At 32.8% G+C, this 23,712-nt stretch overlaps 2 long non-coding RNA genes across 2 annotated transcripts in view; both read left to right on the top strand.

Moving 5' to 3' along the window:
* LOC145260459 (uncharacterized) overlaps positions 1 to 6,708 on the top strand; it is a 186,520-nt gene extending 179,812 nt beyond the window's left edge. The window contains exon 2 of the long non-coding RNA XR_013864299.1: positions 5,869 to 6,708. This is a non-coding gene — a long non-coding RNA (uncharacterized LOC145260459). The remainder of the gene's footprint in view (positions 1 to 5,868) is intronic.
* A 10,416-nt stretch (positions 6,709 to 17,124) lies between these two features.
* LOC145260456 (uncharacterized) lies at positions 17,125 to 19,310 on the top strand. Its single transcript, XR_013864298.1, has 2 exons — positions 17,125 to 18,099; positions 18,234 to 19,310. It is a non-coding gene; the product is annotated as an uncharacterized LOC145260456 (long non-coding RNA).
* The last annotated feature ends 4,402 nt before the right edge of the window (positions 19,311 to 23,712 follow it).

Raw genomic sequence — 23,712 nt, 5'->3', positions numbered from 1 at the left:
AAAGTGAAGCAGAGGGAATATGGTGAAGAAAAAGGTGATTACACATGAATGGATAGTCTGGTGGAAGATAAAAAAATCCAGTGACGGTAAAATCCAAATGTAAAACTTCAAGAAAGTTCAAAGAATTTCCATTTGTACAAGTAAAATCCAGGGGAATCCCGTAATTGGAAGAAGATGGTCCATAATAATCCAAAGGCAGAAATCCATGGAATAATTCACAAAAAATGTGTACAAGGAAAAAAGAAAAGATTCCAAAAATATTAATAAAAGAAAAAAAGAAAAATAAGATATGGTTTTCACTCTACTGCCGAGATATAAATATAAATAAGAAAGATCAGAGAAGAAAAAGAGGAGAGAGAAAAAAAGATGAGAAAAAAAAGGAGAGAAAAAAAAGAAATGATGATAAAGTTAAATATAAAATATAAAATATAAAATAAAGGGAAGCAACTGGCCCTGATGGCATCCCAATTATAGTGTTAAAAAAGCTTCAACCAGAACTTGCTCCCATACTTACGAAACTATTTAAGCGCTGCCTTAAGGAGAAGTGCTTTCCGACCCCCTGGAAGACCTCCTCAGTTTGCCCTGTATTTAAGAATTCAGGTGATAAGTCATCTCCCTCTCAATACAGACCAATAAGTCTTCTCTGTGTTATGAGTAAGTTACTGGAATCAATATTAAATAGAGAAATAGTAAACCACCTCAGCAGGAATAACCTTCTTAGTGACACACAATATGGTTTCCGCTCTGCAAGATCTACCGCAGATGTGCTGACGGTTATATCCCACAGGATTAGTGAATCTCTTGACAAAGGCTTCCTTTCTAGGGCAATTGCTCTCGACATATCAAAGGCCTTTGACAAAGTATGGCATAAGGGTCTACTTCACAAGATTTCCAGCTACGGTATAACTGGAAATGTTTTCTCAATCATTAAATCATTTCTCTCTGATAGGCTCATAAGAGTAGTGGTAGATGGACAAAAATCGGAGGCCTGCAATATAAATGCTGGAGTCCCTCAGGGGTCAATCCTGGGCCCAACTCTCTTCCTGATCTACATCAATGACCTCCCTAAACACATACTTAAATCATTCGTTGACATCTATGCTGATGACACGACCATCTACGGCAACACATCAAAGGCTGTAAATGACGAAGTTCTCTCGGATTCTCTCTCCTCTGATCTCGAGCGCGTGGTTCAGTGGGGGAAGATGTGGCTAGTTACCTTTAATGCATCCAAAACCAAACTCCTATCCTTACATCATCAACGCTCTGATCCCCAGCTGGCATCAATTGTGATGGATGGCTCTCGTCTGGGTGAGGCCCCGTGTTTTGACAAGCTTCTGGGTTTGACCTTTACTCCTGATCTGAAATGGAACACGTACATCAAGTCTGTGGCCAAAGTCGCAGGAAAGATGGTGGGATCCTTCTACCGCTCCAGAAGATATCTCACTACTGATGCAATTCTCTATCTATATAAAAGCCAAGTACGGCCAAGGATGGAATACTGTTGCCATATCTGGGCAGGAGCTGCCAAAAACAGCCTATCATGCCTTGACAGAGTACAAAATAGACTTTGTGGTTTAGTGGGGGATGCCCTTTTCTCTACCCTGCAACCCCTCTCCCACAGAAGAGACGTTGCGAGCCTATCCTTGTTTTATCGTTATTTTCATGGCAGGTGCTCGTCTGAACTCCAATCCCTGGTCCCCCCTCGCCAATCTTTCACGAAAAACACCCGTCTAGCTGAATCCACTGTGAAAAATTTCCCCCACTCTATATCTGTGCCTAAATCAAAACGCGGATTTCATGAGCAAAGCTTCTTTCTTAGAACTGCACGCCTGTGGAACTCTGTTCCGTCTGCCTGCTTCCCTCCGGACTACAACTTGGATGTCTTCAAGTCTAATGTAAACAAATTCCTAATGAACCGCCCCCCTAATTAAACACTTCATAAAATCTCCTCACTAACGTGATGTACTTACAATAACCATTATCCCTGAGTGGCTTCCGGGCCTTGATAAGTGGTGATCACTGTGTAAAAAAAAAAAAAAAAAAAAAAAAAAAACAAAAGTCAATTTATTTTATATATATATATATATATATATATATATATATATATATATATATATATATGTGTGTGTGTGTCTGGTCACGAATAGGCTCCTATATGTTTGACTATTATAGAAAACTGATCACATACAATGATAGAAGATGTATCGAGACACAGGAATGGATATGCTTGATCTGGCATAATGATGATTCATTAAAATTGTGGGGTCTGCATACGCACCTGGTCCACAAAGTATAGAAATAAAAAATTTAAAAATTTAAAAATCGTTTACAAGTGTTTTTGATATAGATGTACATAATAATACTTTGATAAGTATGTTTTAACTTAAATAGGGATGGTATAATAAAATTGTGGGGTCTGCGTTCGCGCCTGGCCTCTATAGAATGGAAATAGGCACAAACTTTAATAAAGACTTTTGATATCTATTTGCGTAAGTATACTTTGATAATTATGTTTCAGTTTGAAGAAATATGGTATAATAAAACTATGGGGTGTTCGTTCGCGCCTGACCTCCATAGAATGGAAATATGTCCCAAAGTTTAACAAGGTTTTTTAATATAGATCCACAGAATATTATGATAAGTGTTTCAGTGTGAACAGGTATGGTATAGTTAATTATGGGGTTTATCTATTTTATTTTTATTTCATCATATTTTGCTTTGGTTTTGATACCCCCAAATTCGAAGCTATCTCTTTACAACCCTTCCTTTCATATTTTCATAAATCAGAGTCCATTTTATGTAGGCTGTTTTTGAACCTAGTCAACGGCGGGTACTTTTGCTAGTATATATATATATATATATATATATATATATATATATATATATATATATATATATATATATATATATATATATATATATATAAACAATTTAATTCAATAAACGAGTATAAGGCGATTAAAACTGCACCGTGTGGGAGAAAAAAAACAGAAAGGTGAAAGTTCCAAAAAGAGATTTATTGTTTTTATCGATTCCTTCTGTCGGCACAAAGAAGGTTTTCGAATCGCGATAGAAGCATCTTTTCAAAAAAATGATTTTTTTATTCCACTCTATTTTATACTTATTGACACTCAATTGATTCTCAACAAAATTTTGGCCGCAGAGACTAAAGTTGCAGAAGATCCTACCCTACCTTGTCTAATCTTGGGTGGAACGTGCTGGTCTTACGAGTCTGCAAATGCAAATAAGTCCGCTTCACAAAACCAGCATCACACTGGCATTTAAATTGATAAATAATATTACTATTTTTGGATGTAAGGCAAACTATCCTCGCAAAAGAAGGAAAAGCAGGTCTTGTAGCATATACCAAATGCAAGGAAACAGAGTAGAAGCAATTAATGATATTATGAACAATCTGTTTAGTTATTTTTGTACCGTTATCACCTATCTATTGTAATTCAAAATAAACAGAGCATTTCTCTCCAGCGGTGTCATTTTAATCAATATATATATATATATATATATATATATATATATATATATATATATATATACACACACACACACACACACACACACACACACTTCTTTCTATCGCTTTCTTCTAAAGGGTTAATTTTCCAAGATAAGGACGAAACTATTCTGTAATGTGGTTAGTTTGACTAATACAGTAATTATCATAGCCGGGCTTCATCACTATAAATAGTCTGCATACAATAACCCGACGGTACCCCATCATCGTGTCTTCTAAGTGAACTGCGTACTTTGAATATTCATTCATACCACAGACAACTCAACTAACATTTATTTCAACTATAAACACATATGAATGAATTTGAAAACGAAAAGTTGAAATGATTTGGATACGAGGGGCGTGCAATAAGTAATGCCCCTGACCCACTTCCCATAGCAGTAGAGCAACGAAACTTGGCACAGTTATTAGTCTTTCTCTACATAGGAACCACCAAGAGTTATGCATTTCTCCCATCGTTTGATGCAGCTCTGGAGATCGTTTTTGTAGAACACCCCAGACGTGACTTCAGAAATCAAGGCTGCATCATCTGGGAAACGCTTTCCTTTCAAAAACAACTTCATGGCTGGGAAGAGGTGAAAGTCAGAGGGTGCAAGGTCAGGAGAGTAGGGAGGATGGGGTAGGATTTCATAACCACACACCTGTGCTTCTGATCTGGCAACATGCGAGTTGTGGACTGGAGCGTTGTCCTGCAGGAGGAGGGTACCTTTGCTGATATTGCCCCGCCTCTTGATTTTGACAGCTTCCCTTAATTTCCTCAAAGGTGATGCATAATCGGCTCCTGTAATTGTGGTACCCTTTGCTAGGAAATCTGTCATCACTACTTCGTCCTGGTCCCAGAAGACTGTGAGCATCACCTTGCCAGCGGAGGGCGGCACCCTTGCCTTCTTTGGAGGTGGTGAGTCCAAGTACTTCCACTGCATTGACTGGGCTTTGGTCTCTGGATCATAGAGATGGACCCAGGTTTCATCCTGTGTAATCAGTCTTTTGAAAAACTTTGACTCATCTTCTTGGCACATCTCCAAATTCATTCTCGAGCACTCGACGCGTTCTCGCTTCTGGAATGGTGTAAGCAACCTGGGAATCCATCTAGCAGACACCTTATGCATATGCAAATGGTCATGAATGATAGTTTCCACAGACCCTGTACTAATCTTGACATCTTGGGATATTTGCCGAATAGTTATGCGCCGATCTTCCAAAATGGCAGCCTCAACTTGACGGACAGATGCCTCATCAATGGCAGAAGCGGGGCGACCAGGTCTAAGATCTGTTTCCACAGACTTCCGGCCATGTTTGAATTCACGATGCCAGCTTTTTACAAGGTCATATGATGGGGCATTATCACCATAAGTTTCTTTCATTTCATTAAAAGTCTCCTGTGGTGTGCGTCCTTTCAAATACAAAAACCGGATCACTGCTCGACATTCAACAGGCTCCATTTCACACCTGACTCAGTTCAAACACCTGTAAAACAGAAACTACAATTAGTTCAGAGGTGTAATTTGCCACATAACCCGTAGAGATATAAATCATTACACATGCAAAATTTTAGCTAGATCAGACAACTGGAAGTGGGTAAGGGGCATTACTTATTGCACGCCCCTCATAGTTTCATAATCTTCTAATCATTTCATCTGTATTTTGAACTTTGTATTTTAAACATACGAAAATATGGAAAATCTGCAAGGTGTTTTTCTTATTTTTTTCATTGAAATATATTTATTCACAGAAATAATTAGTGAAAATAACGTTTGAACTAAAATCGATCGCATATCTGACAATGGTCAGTTTCTCAAAATATTTCACAACACAGAACTTTCATCTGACTATGCTGAAGCAAATAATAACACAATATGACTATAAAATATTTTAAAAAAAGGTAGAAAATATATATTGTATTAATAAAAGGTGAATCTACATAGCTTATTCCACAGTTATATCTTCAGATGTACCTTGCCAAGCTCGGGAATCTTTCTGTCAAACTCTGGAATCATTTTGTTGAACCCAGGAATTTGCATGGAATTTCGAACAAAACCCTTTCTATAAAGATTCCTGAGTTCGACAGAAAGATTCCGGAATTTTACAAGGTACGCGTGCAGAAGGTCGGAGGTTACATCGGTCGAAGCGCTGTGAGAATAACACTCAAAATGAGAACAGCAGTCCAAAGGATCCAAATGATACAAATAATCAATCCTCATTCTCAAAAAGGTTTAAAAAAAAAAAGTTTCATTTGTATAATTGATTATTTTTTATTCATTTTTATTTCTTATATATTTCTTAAATGTGACCTTCTTTAATATTTGTCTTCTTTTTTTTGTTTTATTTTCCAGGGAGAAAAATCGACAAAAGAACGCCAGCAAACAATGTTGCATTCTTTCTATAATCGCCACAGCTGTCTCCACCGTCTTAGTGATTGGCTGTTGCATCAACCAATGGGCACACACTGAGGGAGTCATGTGATGCTCTGGGCCAGAGAAGTGGCGGCTGCTGCTGCTGCTGCTGTGCTGGCTTCAGCTGCTGCTGATGCTGTTGTTGCTGGGTCCAAACCCTCGACTGATGCCAGAATGAAAATCTTCAGCCAGCTTCAAACAAAATTTTTAAAAATGGACTTGAAAAGTTGCAACCGCTTGACTTTCTCTTTCTTCTGAATCGAACTTTTATTTTTTTGTTTTTCTTTCTAAATATTTCTAAATTAATGTTGTTTCATAAAAATTCCTTAAACGTTTATCGATGTCTGCTGCAGATATTTTTTTCCTTGCTCGCAAAATTGAGCTTCGGCAAAATATCTGAACCTTTAAACCTGTAAGCATGGGCAAACGAAAGCTACTATTGTTTTGGACCAGCTACAACTGGGCCACTCTAGTTTTTCTCATGGCGTCAGCTTCATAGGGCCACAATATGACCACTTCCCATTTCTCTCTTTCTTTCTCGCTGTGGATGTTAGCAACTGACTGTGTTTTATGAATCCACCTGGATGATTGTAACCAATATCTACTTCTTTATTCATGAGCTCAACTTTTACTCCGCAACTTATCCGACGATATGATCTTGGCGAATGATGCCCACGGTTTATATTTTTTCATTGACAGTCTTTCTAGTGACCTTCTAGTGGTTGACAGATGTATCTTTAACGCTTCTGTTAAATTGACCTTGACTGGTCGTGACCTTGACTTTTGTTTTTGTCGTTTTTGTTTTTTGATCCAATCTTATTCAAAACCAGTTTCTTCCATTCACTAAACAATGTTTGTAAAAAAAAAAACAAAAAAAAAAACCGTATTTTAGACTCGTTTCTTTCTACGGCGATTGATTAACAATATATCTACTAAACGCAGATGCAATTTAAAATACAAAAATCTACAAAATACATTAATGCCTTAATACAGTAACATAAAGGTACATTAATATCAAAATACAGTAATATATAAATACAGTAATATCAATTTACAGTAATACATAAATACAGTAACACCAAAATACAATAATATATAAATCTAATTATATCAAAATAAATAATGAATCAATACAGTAATATAAAAACACATTATCAAAATGCAATAATAAATACAGCAATATCTAAATGCAATAAAATACAAATACAGCAATATACAAAATGCTGTAATATTAAAATACAGTATCACCTATAAATAGCCTGCATACAATAACTCGGTACCCCATCATCGTGTCTGCTAAGAGAACCACGTACTTTAAATATTCTAACATAAATACAATTACATCAAACTAAATTAATGTATAAATATAATAACATAAAAGTACATTAATATCAAAATAAAAAATATAAATACAATAATAAAAAGACAGCAATATATTCAGTAATACAGTATATATTAATATAAATATACAGTATTGTATATATACATAATTATATAAAAACAATAATAAAATATTATATAAAAACAGAGTATTACAAATATAGAGCTTGATATAAAAACAATAATTTTTTAAAAAATACAATATCATACAAATGTATAAAAAAAAAACTTTATTTGCATTTATTTTTCAAATTTCATAGAGACCAGTTTTCATCCAAACCAAAATTTAAGGCATTTCTTATAAATTATGGCATTTTTGGCGGTCATTTTATTTTTCTTATTTGCCGACCACAAAAGTCTTTTGCTCAACCACTGACGGGCCATTTCAGCTTTTGTAGAGTCAACTTGGCCAGAATATCAAAGTCAATTTTATTTTAATAATAATACTAAAAAAAAAACATCTCTTTTCCCTTTTCTCTCTTTCTCCCTCCCTCTTTATATGTGCCATTGTGCCCTAACTATTTCATTTGTCCAACAATTTCTTCTAATCTAATTCTTCATCATAAAATTCCCTTTTTAATGTCAACAAAGTCCGGTGCTTGTTAAGATAGGCCGACAGATCGATTTTTTTTTAAATATGTCGTTTTAAGCAAAAAACATATTACGTACTTAATTGTCATGTTGAAAATAGTAATATATCCCAAAATTATGAAATATTGTTTTGCTTAAAACGATATATTTAAAAAAAATTGATTTGTCGACTGTGTCTTAACAAGCACCACAAATACTTCCAACACACACACACACACACACATACACACACACACACACACACACACACACACACACACACACACACATATGCATTTATATTTTTGCACATGCATGTATGTATGTGTATGTGTGCGTAAGTATGCAATACTTTCATTAAAGTTCGATTGCTGATCATCTCCGTTGATTTTCATTGAGACTTTATCCCAATTCAGTCAATTCCTAAAAGAGGTCATTCTTCTCTTGTTCTTGTTGACCTCCCAAATATCTTTGCAATTCTTGAAAAACCAGTCACCATTTTTGGCGAACATCACTTTCACGAACGGAATACCTCCATCAGAGTCTAATAAAATGTAAACTTTCGTAAGCGTTCCGCCACCACCCCTGCAGCCAGTTACCAAAAAAGGAGTGATGCTACACGCTTGTTCTTTTCCTTGTCCCTCGCGCCATGTGCATGCTCTCACGCATCAATCATGTTAGAATTATCTCAGTCATTTTGTAAATTGTTCTTGAAAGTCTTTCGAACCATAGGAGGATGATTGCCAGAGATGCTGAGTCCAGCATCTTCTGATGGCATGCAACAATTTGGATTATTGGGAAGCATTGTGACTTTGCAGCGTCCTCATCAAATGTTCTTACACCCCCCCCCTCATCTCGCTTGCTCTTCCTCGCTAGATCATACACATATTGTCTAATTTTGTTATAACACACACAGGTTTTCAGATCTCATTGACATCACACACATAGATGGATCGACACATACACATATTTAAATCAACTTGCAGTAACACACACACACACACACACACACACACACACACACACACACACACACACACACACACACACACACACACTCACAATCTGAAACCCACAATTATTATAATGTTTCGATGGGTTTAGAATAAATAGTTTTTTTCCCATCTGGAGATGAACATTTTCAATATCTTTAATCCATTAAGTTCCAAAGTATCGATTTTTTTATTGAGTTGAAACTTTGTGTGATAGTTAAAAATGGATTGGGATACACAAATTGAAAGGAAAGGTTATTTATTTTATTTAGAAAGCCAAATGTTAACTCTCCTATAAATATTGGACACTGGGTATATGTGATATATTTTAGAAATCAATAAGCTCAACATTCGATATTATGACAAGGACTAAAGCAGTTCACACAAAAAATTACACTGCATTTTTGACAATAAATTATTGACTTACTATTGCAAGATTCATTTATATCAGTTGAACAAATTGAATTTTTGCAAATTTTACAAGAATATTTAAGCAGGTTCTTTCAAAGAGATATTGATAAATATAGATAAATTTTATCTTTTCTTCAGTGTAATTATCCATTTTTTATATTACCTTATTGATTAAAAATAAAAAATATTTGATGTCATGTTTATAGGATAGTGGAAGCAAATGTTAGTTGAAATGGCAATTTGATCTATTTATAAAACAATGGGAACTAATAGTTTAATGGTATGTCGTTTCATTTCAACTAGGATCAAAGTATTGTATTTAATCTGATTTAACTCTTCTGGCTTCGATAAGTGAAGGATAAATTCTTTGAGATTGAGGTAATTTTTGTCCCAATCTCATGTGCCTCTTTTGGGGGATTTGGGTTTTCCACACACTAAAAACTGACCTTGTGTCTAACTATATCCTCGTGGTCAGGCAAGTAAATAAGAGACATAGCCCTGATTGTGGCTCGGTCACTTCTGTTAGTGGAACTTTGAAATTAACAAAAATTTTGTTTCTCTTGCAAAAACGTAATACCCCCACCCCGGCATCAGTTCCGACATTTCCCTTAAGCAAAAATTGCGCAACATTTCACTTCCTCCTTTTTTTCTTTCTTCTTCTCTTTCCTGGTTGTAATTTACTGATCTCTTCAGACTATTATTCCTCATAAATGTTGATACTTCTAGTTAATGTACATTTCGGCCGATGTGTTCTCCTGCCTTCCCGCCCTTTCATTCTGATGAACTTACCAGTTTCATGTTTGTTTTAAAAGTAAAACCAAAATAGCAGTCCAGCTGACATACTTATATTTGATTCGGACTAGCCTATTTGTTCTTTTTTCCTTGCACAGATATATTTTATTTCACTTGAGTGATTTTTTTCCTGAAAATACTGATTCAAATTAAGAGAACTGTTAGTATGGAGATATTTTCCTTACTTACAGATTAAAGATTATCATGTGTAATTATAATGAGTTTTCTCCGTCAAATTCTTCAATATATATATATATATATATATATATATATATATATATATATATATATATATATATTAAATACTTCAGAATAGTTTTTATTTAACAATCAGTTGTTATGGAAACGTGAGATTGTAGGTTTACAAAATATTACTGGCAGTAATATTCTATAGGTTATCCCATCTAAACAAGAATTGCTCGATATGCAAGATAGAGCAAATAAATTAAATTGTAATTCAATGAATTTCAAAAAACTCTCATTGAAATGAAATGAAGTGGTTGAGTTTCATATCAAAGAATTTTTATTATTCTAAGCAAGACAAAGAATGCTTTAGAAAATTAATCTCCTTAACTTATAGGGTTTCGATGTCTACCATCTCATCAAATTTTCTAAAGCATTCTGTGTCTTGCTTAGAATAATAAAAATTCATTGACCACTTCATTTCATTTCAATGGGAGTTTTTTGAAATTCATTGAATTACAATTTAATATATATATATATATATATATATATATATATATATATATATATATATATATATATATATGGGGGTTTTGGGGAAAAAAGAAATACAGCAGAGTGCTCAATTATAAGGAAAATCACAAAATAAGAGCATATTATTTATATTTTGATTACAGAAAGTTTCAAATGAGATAAGTCATTCATACCGTCTGTTTCAAACCCGATAATAAGGGACCGTTTTAGATACTCATATGAAGCTCTCTTCAGCTGGCTGGTTCCTAATGATCGTGTTTGAAACCGACGGTATCAATGACTTATCTCATCTAAAACTTTCTGTAAACAAAATATGCCACTCTCCATTTGGAAGTATCAAATTGGTAAAGGGAGAAATTTATTCTCATTTCGCATTTAAGTAAAAATGCACTTGCGTATAAATGATTGAATTCATTCAAGAAGTATCGAGAACAGAAACAAACAAATAACATAATATATATATATATATATATATATATATATATATATATATATATATATATATATATATATATATATTTCGATCGTATCATGCAAAAAAGATGAGAAAGAGAGGGAGAGAGGGGAATAAATTAAGACCGTGTCAGAGATAGGTTAGTTTGGAAGTTAACTTTTAAAAGCCGTCCAAACAAATGCCAGCATGTAAAACAGACGAATTGAATTGTCTCCCTTTATTGAATATGGCGGATCTAAACAGACCATTTTTCACTTATCATAAAATTTTATTTTCTTAGTTAAAAAAAAAAGTTTCGCCCCATGATGAATACGTATATCATAAAGATTTTTTTTTAAATTTGATTGAATTCTGGACTTGCACTAATAAAAGTAATCATCTACAACCGTGTTTACAACGTTAGCGACATACTTGACGAAGTTCAGAGGTCACATGGGTTGAAATGTCTAATAAAGACAACAGTCTGAAAAAATACATAATATATATATATATATATATATATATATATATATATATATATATATATATATATATATATATATATTTATTTATTCATTTATTTATTTATATAAACATATTTATATCGCTACAATAATTCTGGTAATGTTTCTGTCGATAGCTATAAATAACTAAAGATCTCCACAGACGATATTAGTCTTTTTTAAAAGTTGTATATTTGTAATGATTTATAAGTTAATGCTTCATTACAAATATAAACTTTCAAATTGAAACATCATTATCGCCTGAGGAGATCTTTACTTATTTCGAACTGTCAACAAAAATATTAGCATGACTAGTATAGCGATATGAAAAATGTTTATATGAAAGAATAAAAAAAGTATATCTGGCTCTTTTCATTATTGAGCACTTTTATATAAACCTCGTTAAATTCATTGGTTTTTATCTTTGAATATATTTAATTTGGCATTAAATATACATACATACATACATACATACATATATATATATATATATATATATATATATATATATATATATATATATATATATAAATTAAGGTGGAACCCCTCATCTAGGAAATAATATGGTTGTCTTCAAGTCCAACGTGAACAAGTTTCTGATGAGCCGTTCCACTTAAGTTAACAAATTTACCGAACTTCCATTACTATCGATTACTATATTGTCCTTTTGACTACTCTACACTCTTTAACCCTTATCCTTGAGTGGCCTATCGGCCTTGATAAGTCGTGACGCCTATGTAAAAAAAAATTAAAAAAAAAAGAAATTCTAAAAAAGTTCTTTGATCAAACTAAAACTTTATTTTTTAATTGACATCTTTGAAAGAGATCGATAAAGTTGATTCTATATTTACATAATTATCTATAAATTTACAATATTTATAAGTAATTCTTCGAGATAATTCACGAGAAAATTGCATTCCTGCAGTTTAGCTTACTTTCGTTTTCATTGTAGGAATAATTTGAATCGGAGCAAGAAGAGACAATCATGAAATTTATAGAACTTTTGAGAAAGTTTTTGGAAAATCAAAACAAATACATGAACGCCGTAATGCAACAGCAAGATTTAATTACCGGAAAATTTATTGACTCAAGACTTTTTAGGGGATTTTGTAATAAATTAAAATTTCGCAATTAAATAAAACAACAAACAGTTTCTAGATAAATTTAGATTTATAAATAATTAGCTAGGTACTCGGCATTGACCAGTCATAAAATACGTTTAAATACGATATTTTAATTTATGCAGAGTTCATATTTATTATTATAGAGCCAATTCTCTATCAATTATTATATTATTATATTGTACCCAATATATAGTAATGATTTCAAAGTTTAATCTTGGTAATTACTATTTGAGCTATCGTCAGGTGGATAAGAAATAATTAAAGACGAAACGACTTTTTTATTTACATGGAAGAGCACCACTTATCAAGGTAGAAAGGCCACTGAAGGATAAGGGTTAAGTGTTAGGTAGATCGTGAATCAACAAGATCACTTATGGTGGAACTTAAGAATATGATATCTAAGAGGAAGGTTCAATAGGAATTTATTCACATTAGACTTGAAGACTGCCGTGTTATAGTACACCGGGAAGCAAACATAAAGCATCGCATTCCACGGACGGACAGTTTCTGGAAAGAAACTCTGCTCATGAAATTTCTGTTTAGTTATAGGTGTAAATAGAAGTAGTTGGAAGTTGTTACAGCTAGATGAGGATTTGTTGCAAACGTTTAACGGGATGGGCAATAGATTGGAGCTTAGTCGGGCACCTGCCACAAAAGTAATGATAGAGTAGAAATAGACTCGACTTTAACATATAAATGTATATTTGAACATGTATACAAATAACATGTTTAATCGACTTATACATGTCAAGTTCCAAGGGGCTACTATCAGGGACATATGTTGCAAGGATACTATATAGGGAGTTGAGCAGCAAGATATCTGTTCACATTACACTTGAATTTCTGCATGTCAGTACAGCTGAGGAAGTAAGAACCCGATAGAGAATTCCAGATTCTAGCAGTTCTGGGAAAGAAACTATTGGAGTAAAAGGGTTTCTTACACCTAGGGAGTCTCTACTGTATAAGGGTGGGACTTTGCTGCTTGTCAGGTTTGACGGGGGTATTTACATCAAGGAGGTACAAGGGCTTGTAGTTTGTCAGAGCATTCACCATTAAAATACTTGTAAAACAGGCAGAGGGATGCGAGGTTGAAGCCTAGATGGCAGTTCAGGACCTATCAGGTTGGCAACTTTCTTTTGAACCCTGTCCAGGAGTGAGAGACCAGTAGTAGATGTACCAGCCCAAATGTGACGGCAATACTCCATACATGAGCAAATGGTGGAAAATCTTCAACATCCTCAAATCCGCAGCAAAATATTCCTCTTTCAATTTTTCTACCCAACGACAAGAAAATCTCAGTTTGCTATGGCTGCATCAGCTAAAGCCCAGATTAGCCAATAAGCAATCTGTACCATTGTTGGTAAGCATTACGACTGCCATGCAGATTTTGGTAGCATCAACTCTGCTAGTAAAACCTCCTCTTAAGACAATAAAACAAAGGGATGTAACTCTTGCCGGAGATGGTACTAATTGGCAGAAGGTTCACCCGTCATTTTAGGCCACATTTTGTACAGGTCTGTTTTCCTCAACATTTGTTTTTGTTGCTTTCTAAATGAGCAATTAACTCTAAAATGTGAAGGACCCGAAAAAAAAAAGTAGTGCAACTTTATAAACCAATAAAATCTTCAATAAGTCCCAACAAACATGTCGATCTTGAATTCTATTCAAATACTAGAGACTTCGTAGTTTAATAAAAGAAGTTTCAATGAAATAAAAATCCTAAAAATAAAATTGAATTACCCAAATGCATTAAAGGTACATGAGATACTTTAGTGATAAACTGTGTGTGCTTGTGTGGCTGTTTAGTTGGAATATATATATATATATATATATATATATATATATATATATATATATATATATATATATATATATATTCCCACTCTTGTATCTAGATTCCAAAACCTGAATTTCTAAGGTTTCAATTTTGGTATTGTTCCAGAGATGTTTGTTTTTTGGGGTTTTTCTTTTACGTTCCTGGGCTATTTTCTTCTTCTGATAAGAAAAGTGTGAATTTTTTAAACTCCACTGTATTCCGTTTCCTGTTTTTGTTTTCTTTTTAAACATCTAATTATACAATAAATAACATCAATTTCTAATCCATCATCAGTTAATTGTCTTTTACATATATATATATATATATATATATATATATAATTAAACATTATCTATTTGTATACAGACAAGCTTGTTTCGTCCTTTATCGACTCATCAGTATAGATTAAAACAGCTCATCTACCTACTGACGAGTTCAACCCCACAACACTGGGTTTTATAACCCAGCATAGTTCTGTCCCTACCCGGCGTTGTTTGGGATTCTTTACTTTTATTTCAGACTATGACTATTTTTTAACCAAAGAATTATCTTTTTTAATGTAATTATTACGCTATCGTTTGTCCATAAAATTATTAAATCAATCAATTTTTTTTAGAAATATAACTAAGTTTTGTAAAGTTTTGCGTCAACTTTTGCTAACTATTTAACAATTTGCAAAATATTTATCAAACAATCACAATGAGAATTACAATATTTATATGGGAGTTTCTCTGACTAACAGGAAAAATGGGTCGGTATGATATGTAATTGATAAAATCGATTATTTTTTTTTATTTTGTGTGAACAACACAGGTTAAAAAAGGACGTAAATGACTGGCTAGGTAAAATCAAATATCGATCTGCCAAATACAATGCTATTTGGCTATGAAGTTGAAAATGTATATTATATGTATGAAGATCGCTTACAATTGACATGTAAGAGAGATGATGTCTATAAAATTTTATGCCAGAAACTGACTTTTTTTTAAAGATCAAAGAGTTTTTTTATAAGGAAAATGGTGAGTTTGTGAATATTTTCTTTTACTAATTTAAATCGTGGAATCGTGGATTATGAGACATGTCTTTTTTGTTCTATGGCTTACATCTTCAAATGTTTTGGAGATCGGTTCTTTTAAAAATTTATTTCTGGCAGAGTGCCTCTCTTCTTAACTCAGTACAATAACAAAAATGAGAAAGGCACTTTGTTTTTGTTTTTTGTCTTTTGTTTTTGTGTGTGTGTGTGTGTGTGTGTTTTTTTTTTTTTGTTTTTTTTTGTTCTTTTACATAACTTCACTTAAGCTAACCAGAAGTATTTTTTTACATTTTCAGAAGAAAAGGGGACAGAGGAGACAATTCAAGATTTAATGATTTTTTAAACCAAATTATGTCGTAGTTCAAAACAATTTTAGTAAAAACGAAGTAATGTAGCAAAAAACACTACAGAAACATTTATTGAATTAATTTAATTTTAAAACATTTATTGAATTAATTTGATTTTAAAACATTTATTGAATTAATTTAATTTTAAAACATTTATTGAATTAATTTGATTTTAAAACATTTATTGAATTAATTTGATTTTAAAACATTTATTGAATTAAGTTGATTTTAAAACATTTATTGAATTAATTTAAATTTTAAAACATTTATTGAATTAATTTAATTTTTAAAACATTTATTGAATTAATTTGATTTTAAAACATTTATTGAATTAATTTAATTTTAAAATATTTATTGAATTAATTTAAATTTTAAAACATTTATTATATATAGTATTTCAAATGATTATTTTAAGAATTATCTAATAAAATGTAACATTCTATATTTTAAAATAATTACTTTTCATATATATTTTCTTAATGCACAAATAAAATATAACATTAACTTTAAAATATTATAAAATTGATGGAATGTATTTTTTATCTAACTTTTTTAAGAAAATATAATTATATAGATTAAAATACAAAAATTAAATTAAAATATTTTGAAATATTTGCAATTTTACTTCAATAACTTTATTTGAAAACGTTAAATTATGATTTTCTTTTTAGATGAAATTCTTTAATAAAAGTTTTAAAAGGCAAAAAATCATTAAATTTTGGATTGCCTTCTCTTTTACCAAGGATAACTCTTCTAAAAATAAAAACAAAAAAATACTTCCGAGTGCATTTGTGCCCATATTTTGTGAAGCACTTGTACGTTTTAGTTTTTTATGACAATTTATTTTTTCATTTTTGAAACCTTCTACTCAGAACAGGGGAGACAATTCAAAAAGTTCTTAAAATTTTCCATAATGACTGTACTAAACTATTTATACATTTTAATGCTTATTTTTATTTATTACAAAAGTTTAATTTTTAAAAAATTCTCGTTTTTTTTTTTAAGTCAAACATTTTCATATAATGACAACTTTCATTAATTTCATAATTTTCTTTCTTAGAAAGACTATTCATAAAAAAGTTCGTTTGAAAAAAAAAAACAATTCATTCAGTGTTTGTTTTTACTTTTGTCAAAAATGTAATGCGAAACTTTAAGAATTTCTTGAATTGTCTCCCCCTTGTTTTGAGTGGAAGTTTTGAAAATTGAAAATAAAAATGTTGTCCTCAAAAACTAAAATGCACAACTGCTTTTTATTATAATTATTAAATGATTATAGATTCAATGTTCAGAAAGACAGATTTTATTGTTAGAGTTCACCCCACCCACATCCGAGAATTTTTCTCTAAAATGATCCCCCTTCCTGAAATCTAACAGAAATTTACATTGACATAGGCAGCAGCAACAAGAGTTTTTATTTTCCGCTCTTTTCCCTCCTCTCCATTTAAAAAATTCTATTCTTGGATCTTTCGACCAAAATATTTTATTTATCGCCAACATGCAACAGCAGCAATAAGGTCTTTTACCGTTAAATCCACAAAACTGGAATTCTATTTCCCACAGTTTTATATAAAGAATGGCTCTGCTCTCAAGAATTGAACATTTCAAAACGGTTTCTATTTTGTCTGTATACTTTCTGCTCAAACAATTCAACAAGCCATTCTTGTGCTAGGACTAAAATAATGTACACCACCACCACATCCACCACCAACAACAGCAACACCACCACCACTGAACACACCCTCTTACGTAGTCAATAAATTTGCCTCTAGAAATTGCCTCTAGAAGTTGCCTCTAGAAATTGCATGTTGAGTTCCTTTGTTTGTTGTTGTTGTTTTTTTTTTAATGCAACATTTCCCCACTGAGCAAAATTCTAGAATAAATTTTTGAGAATTCAATAAATTCTTTGAATCTTCTTTTCTTGTGATGAATGGAATAAACTTTTTTCATAAATAGTTAGACAAAAACAAAGGAGACTCTAGCAAAACGAGATTGTCAGAGCATCTAGCAAAAAAGAGACTATCAGAGAGTCTAGCAAAAAAGAAAATGTTAGACAGTCTAGCAAAAAGAGATTGTCAGAGCATCTAGCAAAAAAGAGACTATCAGAGAGTCTAGCAAAAAAGAAAATGTTAGACAGTCTAGCAAAAAGAGATTGTCAGAGAGTCTAGCAAAATAGAAATTGTTAGACAGTCTAGCAAAAAGAGATTGTCAGAGACTCTAGCAAAATGGCAGTAGTCAGAGACTAATAGAAATGAAATCCTCAAAATGTTAGATTCAAAATGGCTGCAGGTGAAAGATTAAGCATTATTTATTAAAAAGACACAAAATGAACTCAAGATCATTTATAAAAAAGACACAAAATGAACACAAAATCATTTATAAATAAGAGAGGTCGACACAAAATTTAAAAAAATGAACACAAGATAAACAGAAATGGGAAATGCAGTTTATAAATTAGAGAATTTGATTTCAAGATTGCATAACGAGTTCTTGTAAAGATTCTCAGACCTGCATTTCTGAATTAGTTGGCAGCAGACGACCATCTTAATAAACAAATATTGTGTTATCAAGTTCATGCAGAGAATGGTAGTTTCTAAGTGGCGCGGTTTATTTGCAGTGGCAAGATTATCTGCCGTGCATGTGTGTTCTTTACCTGAGCAAACTAAACAAGTTTTGCGGCTGCATAATTTTGGTCAGCAGAGGTAGACTCTAATTTTCACACTTGTCTTTACCATTCTGTGGTGCCATGCCAAAATTTGAAGAGGAAAAAAGAATTTTCTCTCATCATTCTTTTTGAATGTCTTCCTCTGACACCACTATAAATTCCTTGATTTTCCGTTTTCAGAACTGAACTGACATTCGCTACACATTACATGCCCTCATTTGCACCTGTATCAAGCAAGAATACCACATCTATTTTCAAAATTGGAAATGCATTTCCAACGAAATATAGCATGTAATTTATTAAGCAGTTTTTTAATGTTAGTATTATTAAACAAGAAATTATTTAGCCCATGGGACTGGAAATAAACAAAGAATACAACAAACTGAAAAATGACTCATAACTGTGTTTTATCTCGAGTGGCATGAGATAATTATCTGGCATGCATAGGTTTTCACTAGATTATACTTTGTGGTATTCTTTGTTTATTTCCAGCCACTTGGATTAAATAATTGCTTGTTTATTAATATTATCTATGCAAGCAATAACATTGCCAAAACTAAATCTGATGATATAATATACTGTATACCATATCTACACAAAAATACATAGCATAATAACATCCACACATTTGGTTCTCATAAGTTAAGCAACTTTGAACTTGGTCAGTACCAGATGGGTGACCATTAGGAAATACCAGGTGCTGTATGTAGGAAAATATCGACACCTCCCCACAATAGCTGCAAAAACCTAACGTCATTAGTGGATTTGATTGGGATATACATGCAACTGGAGACCGATTGTGACTTTGATATTCCCTTGAGACTTCCTCCATTAGAGGAAGCTGGTTTAACCACCTAGGGTGAATGTTGTTTGAAAAAAAATACCATATCTACAACTACCTCAACTTCGACAGAACTATTGGCAACACTAGGACTAATACTTCTTTGTCTTGAGTCATCCATTAATTGAATTATGCACAAACAGTGCGCCATGATGTTCGCTCATTGCGATGAGAAGTGCCAATCTCGAGAGGCCAGCATCCTTCTCCAGGAGAGTCCTAGTAGTAGTTCCAATTGTACTCATTGGAAAAACTGATGGTGTTGAGAAGAATATAACTTTGCACATGATCATATTTTGACAATATTTAACAATAAAAATGCATAACTGTTGCAGTTAGTCGAGCACCATGGACTTATGTGCACGTCTTGCATGCTGTATATGCAAACAGTTATTCGATAAAGCAGAGTTCATAACTGTCAATGGATGACTGTGAAGTCATATGCACTTGCAGCTGTCAACAAAAGTTTGACTAATGTAACAGTTTATAAAAACTAAAACTGTTCCAAGTAGAGGTGAATTTTAGGGAGTGGATAAATGATTGCAGTATAGTTAACAAGGAAAGAAGAGGTGAAAATATAAATACTTGACGAACAAAAGACTAATTAGCTTGCAGTTAAACTGAAATAACAAGGCAGAATGGTTATGGACTATAATGAAGGTTTGTCGATCAGCCTTAATAATATTCAATCCATAGCATTAACACCAAGGTTAAAGACATTACTATTTTGTCCTCCATGCAGCTTGACTAATATTATTGCTACTAATACTAACAAAATTACCAATATTGTTACGATAGCTTAACGCCCGTCTTATTATTATTATTATTATTATTATTATTATTATTATTATTATTATTATTATTATATTTCAAATGAATCAGACGATTCTATTGTTGACATTCGTTTCTTCATTCTCTTTCTAGTTAGAATTCTTTCCTAGAAAAACATTGGATACTTACAGGAGGGACCACATGAAGGTTGCCAACATCCCTAGTGAAAAGCGTAATCACGTTGACACATACATACGGCATAATAATGTTGAAACACACCGGTTCTCGTCAGATCACCAAAGTTAAGCGATGTTGAGCCTGGCTACTATCAGATGGTTGATTATTTGGAATTCCAGGCGCTGCATTTGCTCTTCGCTTATTTCTTCCAGTTATCTTTAATCTCCACTTGTTGCTGCTATTTAACAATGCTGACTCAGGAGAGATGTGGTTGAGATTGCGCAACTCTTGCCACAAGAATTTCATGCACAGTGGGTATCCATAGTCTGTCAAACTGAAGGAAGCTACACATAAGTGAAAATGTTTCTGCGGAACGAACTGGATTCGAACTTAACCCACCCAGGTTATCAGGCCGTGTCTTCATCTTCCTTTATAATTATGAAATATTGTAGTATTACACATTTATTATCGAGCATTACTATTATCACTACTGCTACCCTGCCTCCGAACTAGTATTGCTACTAGTGATCCCCTGTTACAGCACCAGTGGGTCTGCTTACTAACACAACAGCACTAATACAAAACCAATGCAACTTAGTAGCGTTCAGAACAGTTTTATATTTTACTATTGTTGTTATCATTACTGTTTAGTTATAAGATGACTTGGGATAATAATATTTACGGCGGCTAACGTTGCGCACTGATAGTGAAATTGACTTGTGGAAGAAATGACGTAACTCTGTTTGAAATACCACTACGCAATCATTTTCCGGACGATATACTCTCCCTCCTTCTCTTTCTCAAAGATTAAATACACATTACACTCACCACATTGTAGCCGACACTCATGCCAAACATTGTGTTGATACTTTAGGTCACTATTGTCTCTTGCATTTTTTAAGTTCACCCTTCTTCCTCTCTCTCCCCCCCCTCTCTCGCTCTCTCTCTCTCTCTCTCTATCTATCTATCTATCTATCTTTATCTCTTTCTCTCTCTCTCGTTCTCTCTCTTTCTCTCTCTCTCTATCTATTTATCTTGCTCTATCTCCCCGTTTCTCTCTGTCTTCTCCCTCTCCTATCTCTTTGTTTCAGTTTCTCCTGCTCTCTTTCCTTCCTCTATTTCTTTACCTCCCCCTCCTTCTGTCTCCCTCTTTCTGCCTCTTCCTTCTTTTCCCTTTCTCTCCCATCTCTTCCTTATCCCTCTTTTCTTCCACGTCTCTCTTTCTCCTTTTTCCTCACTCTCTTTCTATATGATTCCATCTCTCTTCTCTTTTCCCCCTTTTCACTTTCTGCTTCTCTTTTTCCCTCTCTCTCTCTCTCTCTCTCTCTCTCTCTCCCTTCCTCTTCCTTGATCTCCCCCACTATCTCTTCTTTTTTTCTATCTCTCTACTCTCTCTCCCTCTTCTTTTTCCCTCCTCTCTTTCCCGCCTATCTTCCTTCGCTCTATTCCTCCTCCTTCTTCTCTCCTCTTCGTCCTCCCTCTTTCGCTTTCGTATGTTGCTTTTTTATCTTTTTCCGAGGTGTTCGATTAGTTTCTACCTGAATCCCAGTAATACAAAGATCATTAAATCGTTTACTCGTTTTTTTTGTTTTGTTTTTTTTATTTGTTTTTGTTTTTTTGTTTTGTTTTTTTATTTGTTTTTTTACTTGTTTTTGTTTTTTGTTTTTTGTTTTGCTTTTTTTTTTGTATATATATAAAAAAAAAAAAAAAAAAACAGACTTCCTTGCTCGCCACTCGAACCATGCACCTTTATATTTCTACCTGCACTCACGGCATAACATGATCCCTGCACAACCCAATTTTTCCCCATCTACGAGTTTCAACTTCATATTTAATAAATCTTCCCTCTTTTTTATTTTTAAATTTGATCCTTTTCAATAATGACTTATTATCTACCTAACATGAAGGAGCTACTTCGCTATCATGATATAGAACAAGGAAAGCGCTTCTTCTAAATGGTTTTGAAAGAGAGCCTAGGACCCTTATCTTAATCCTAACCCATAGCACTAATACCTAACCCTAATATTCAAAGAAGAGATCGTGCGGCACTTCAGCAGCAAATTATTCAACGAGAAGTCGCTAAAGTCTCAGTAATCTATTCCTTGTAGATGCCAAGCCAGTGTAATAGTACCCAATAATGTCCATGAGTTTTGAGTAAATTTACTCTTTGCAATGAAAAATATCCAACTCGAAATACTTTTGCATGTTTAGTATTTTAATTTTTACAACTTGAGATACATCGGCTCTGATTCCACACCTCATCCTCCCTCTATCTCTCTTTTTCTTTCTTTTTCTCACGCACTCTCACTCTTTCTCTGTTTCTCATCTTTTCTTTCTCTTTTTCTCTCACACACTCTCACACTCTGAATATGTATCCTTCTTTTTCATACGAATTCCTCTTTCTCGCCGTCTGAGTTTTCAGAAAAATGAAAAATGGAGAGTGGAGTCTTTACTATAAACCAAACTCCAAAAATGGAGTTTTTTTTTTTAGTGAGACGCGACACTCATACTCACACTCTCCCTCCACTTCTCCTTAAAGTTTAATTAAATGGAAAAAAAAAATCTTTTCACAAAATTTTGAAATTTATCTTGATCCCTTTTCATCCTGTAAAAAAGTTGAATAAACTTGATACAGCTAATAGTAAAGTTTTAAAGGAATATCTCCTCTGCATATATATATATATATATATATATATATATATATATATATATATATATATATATATATATATATATATATATATATATATATATAACGTCATGTAAACCTTAGTTATGGAAAAACATTTCACATTTCTTTAAAAACACTTTTATTTGCAAACAATTATTTGTGCCAATTTCAAGAATATATATTTTCATCATATACAAAATATCACTTATACTCACGAGGAGGCTTCATCAGTGCATAAAAATTCCACAGTTAGGCTAAAAAACTGTAAATGCATCTAACTTATATATATTTGCTTTTTGCTAAAATTTCAAACAAACTTTATTTTTTATAGCAAAAAGGAAATATATGAATGTTGGGTGCATTTTTAATTTTTCAACCTATCTGTGGAATTTTTATGCATTGATGAAGCCTCCTCATAAATATAAGTGATATTTTGTATATGATAAAAATATATATCCTTGAAATGGGTAGAAATAATTGTTTGCAAATAAAAGTGTTTTGGAAGAAATGTGGAATGTTTTTCCATGACTAAGATTTACATGACATT

Source organism: Euprymna scolopes, chromosome 3 (genome assembly GCF_053919585.1).
Source record: "Euprymna scolopes isolate OS-2025 chromosome 3, ASM5391958v1, whole genome shotgun sequence".
Classification (NCBI taxonomy): Eukaryota; Metazoa; Mollusca; class Cephalopoda; order Sepiida; family Sepiolidae; genus Euprymna; species Euprymna scolopes.
Note: the sequence above shows the minus strand (reverse complement) of the source record. Positions and strands in the feature narration are given on the sequence as shown.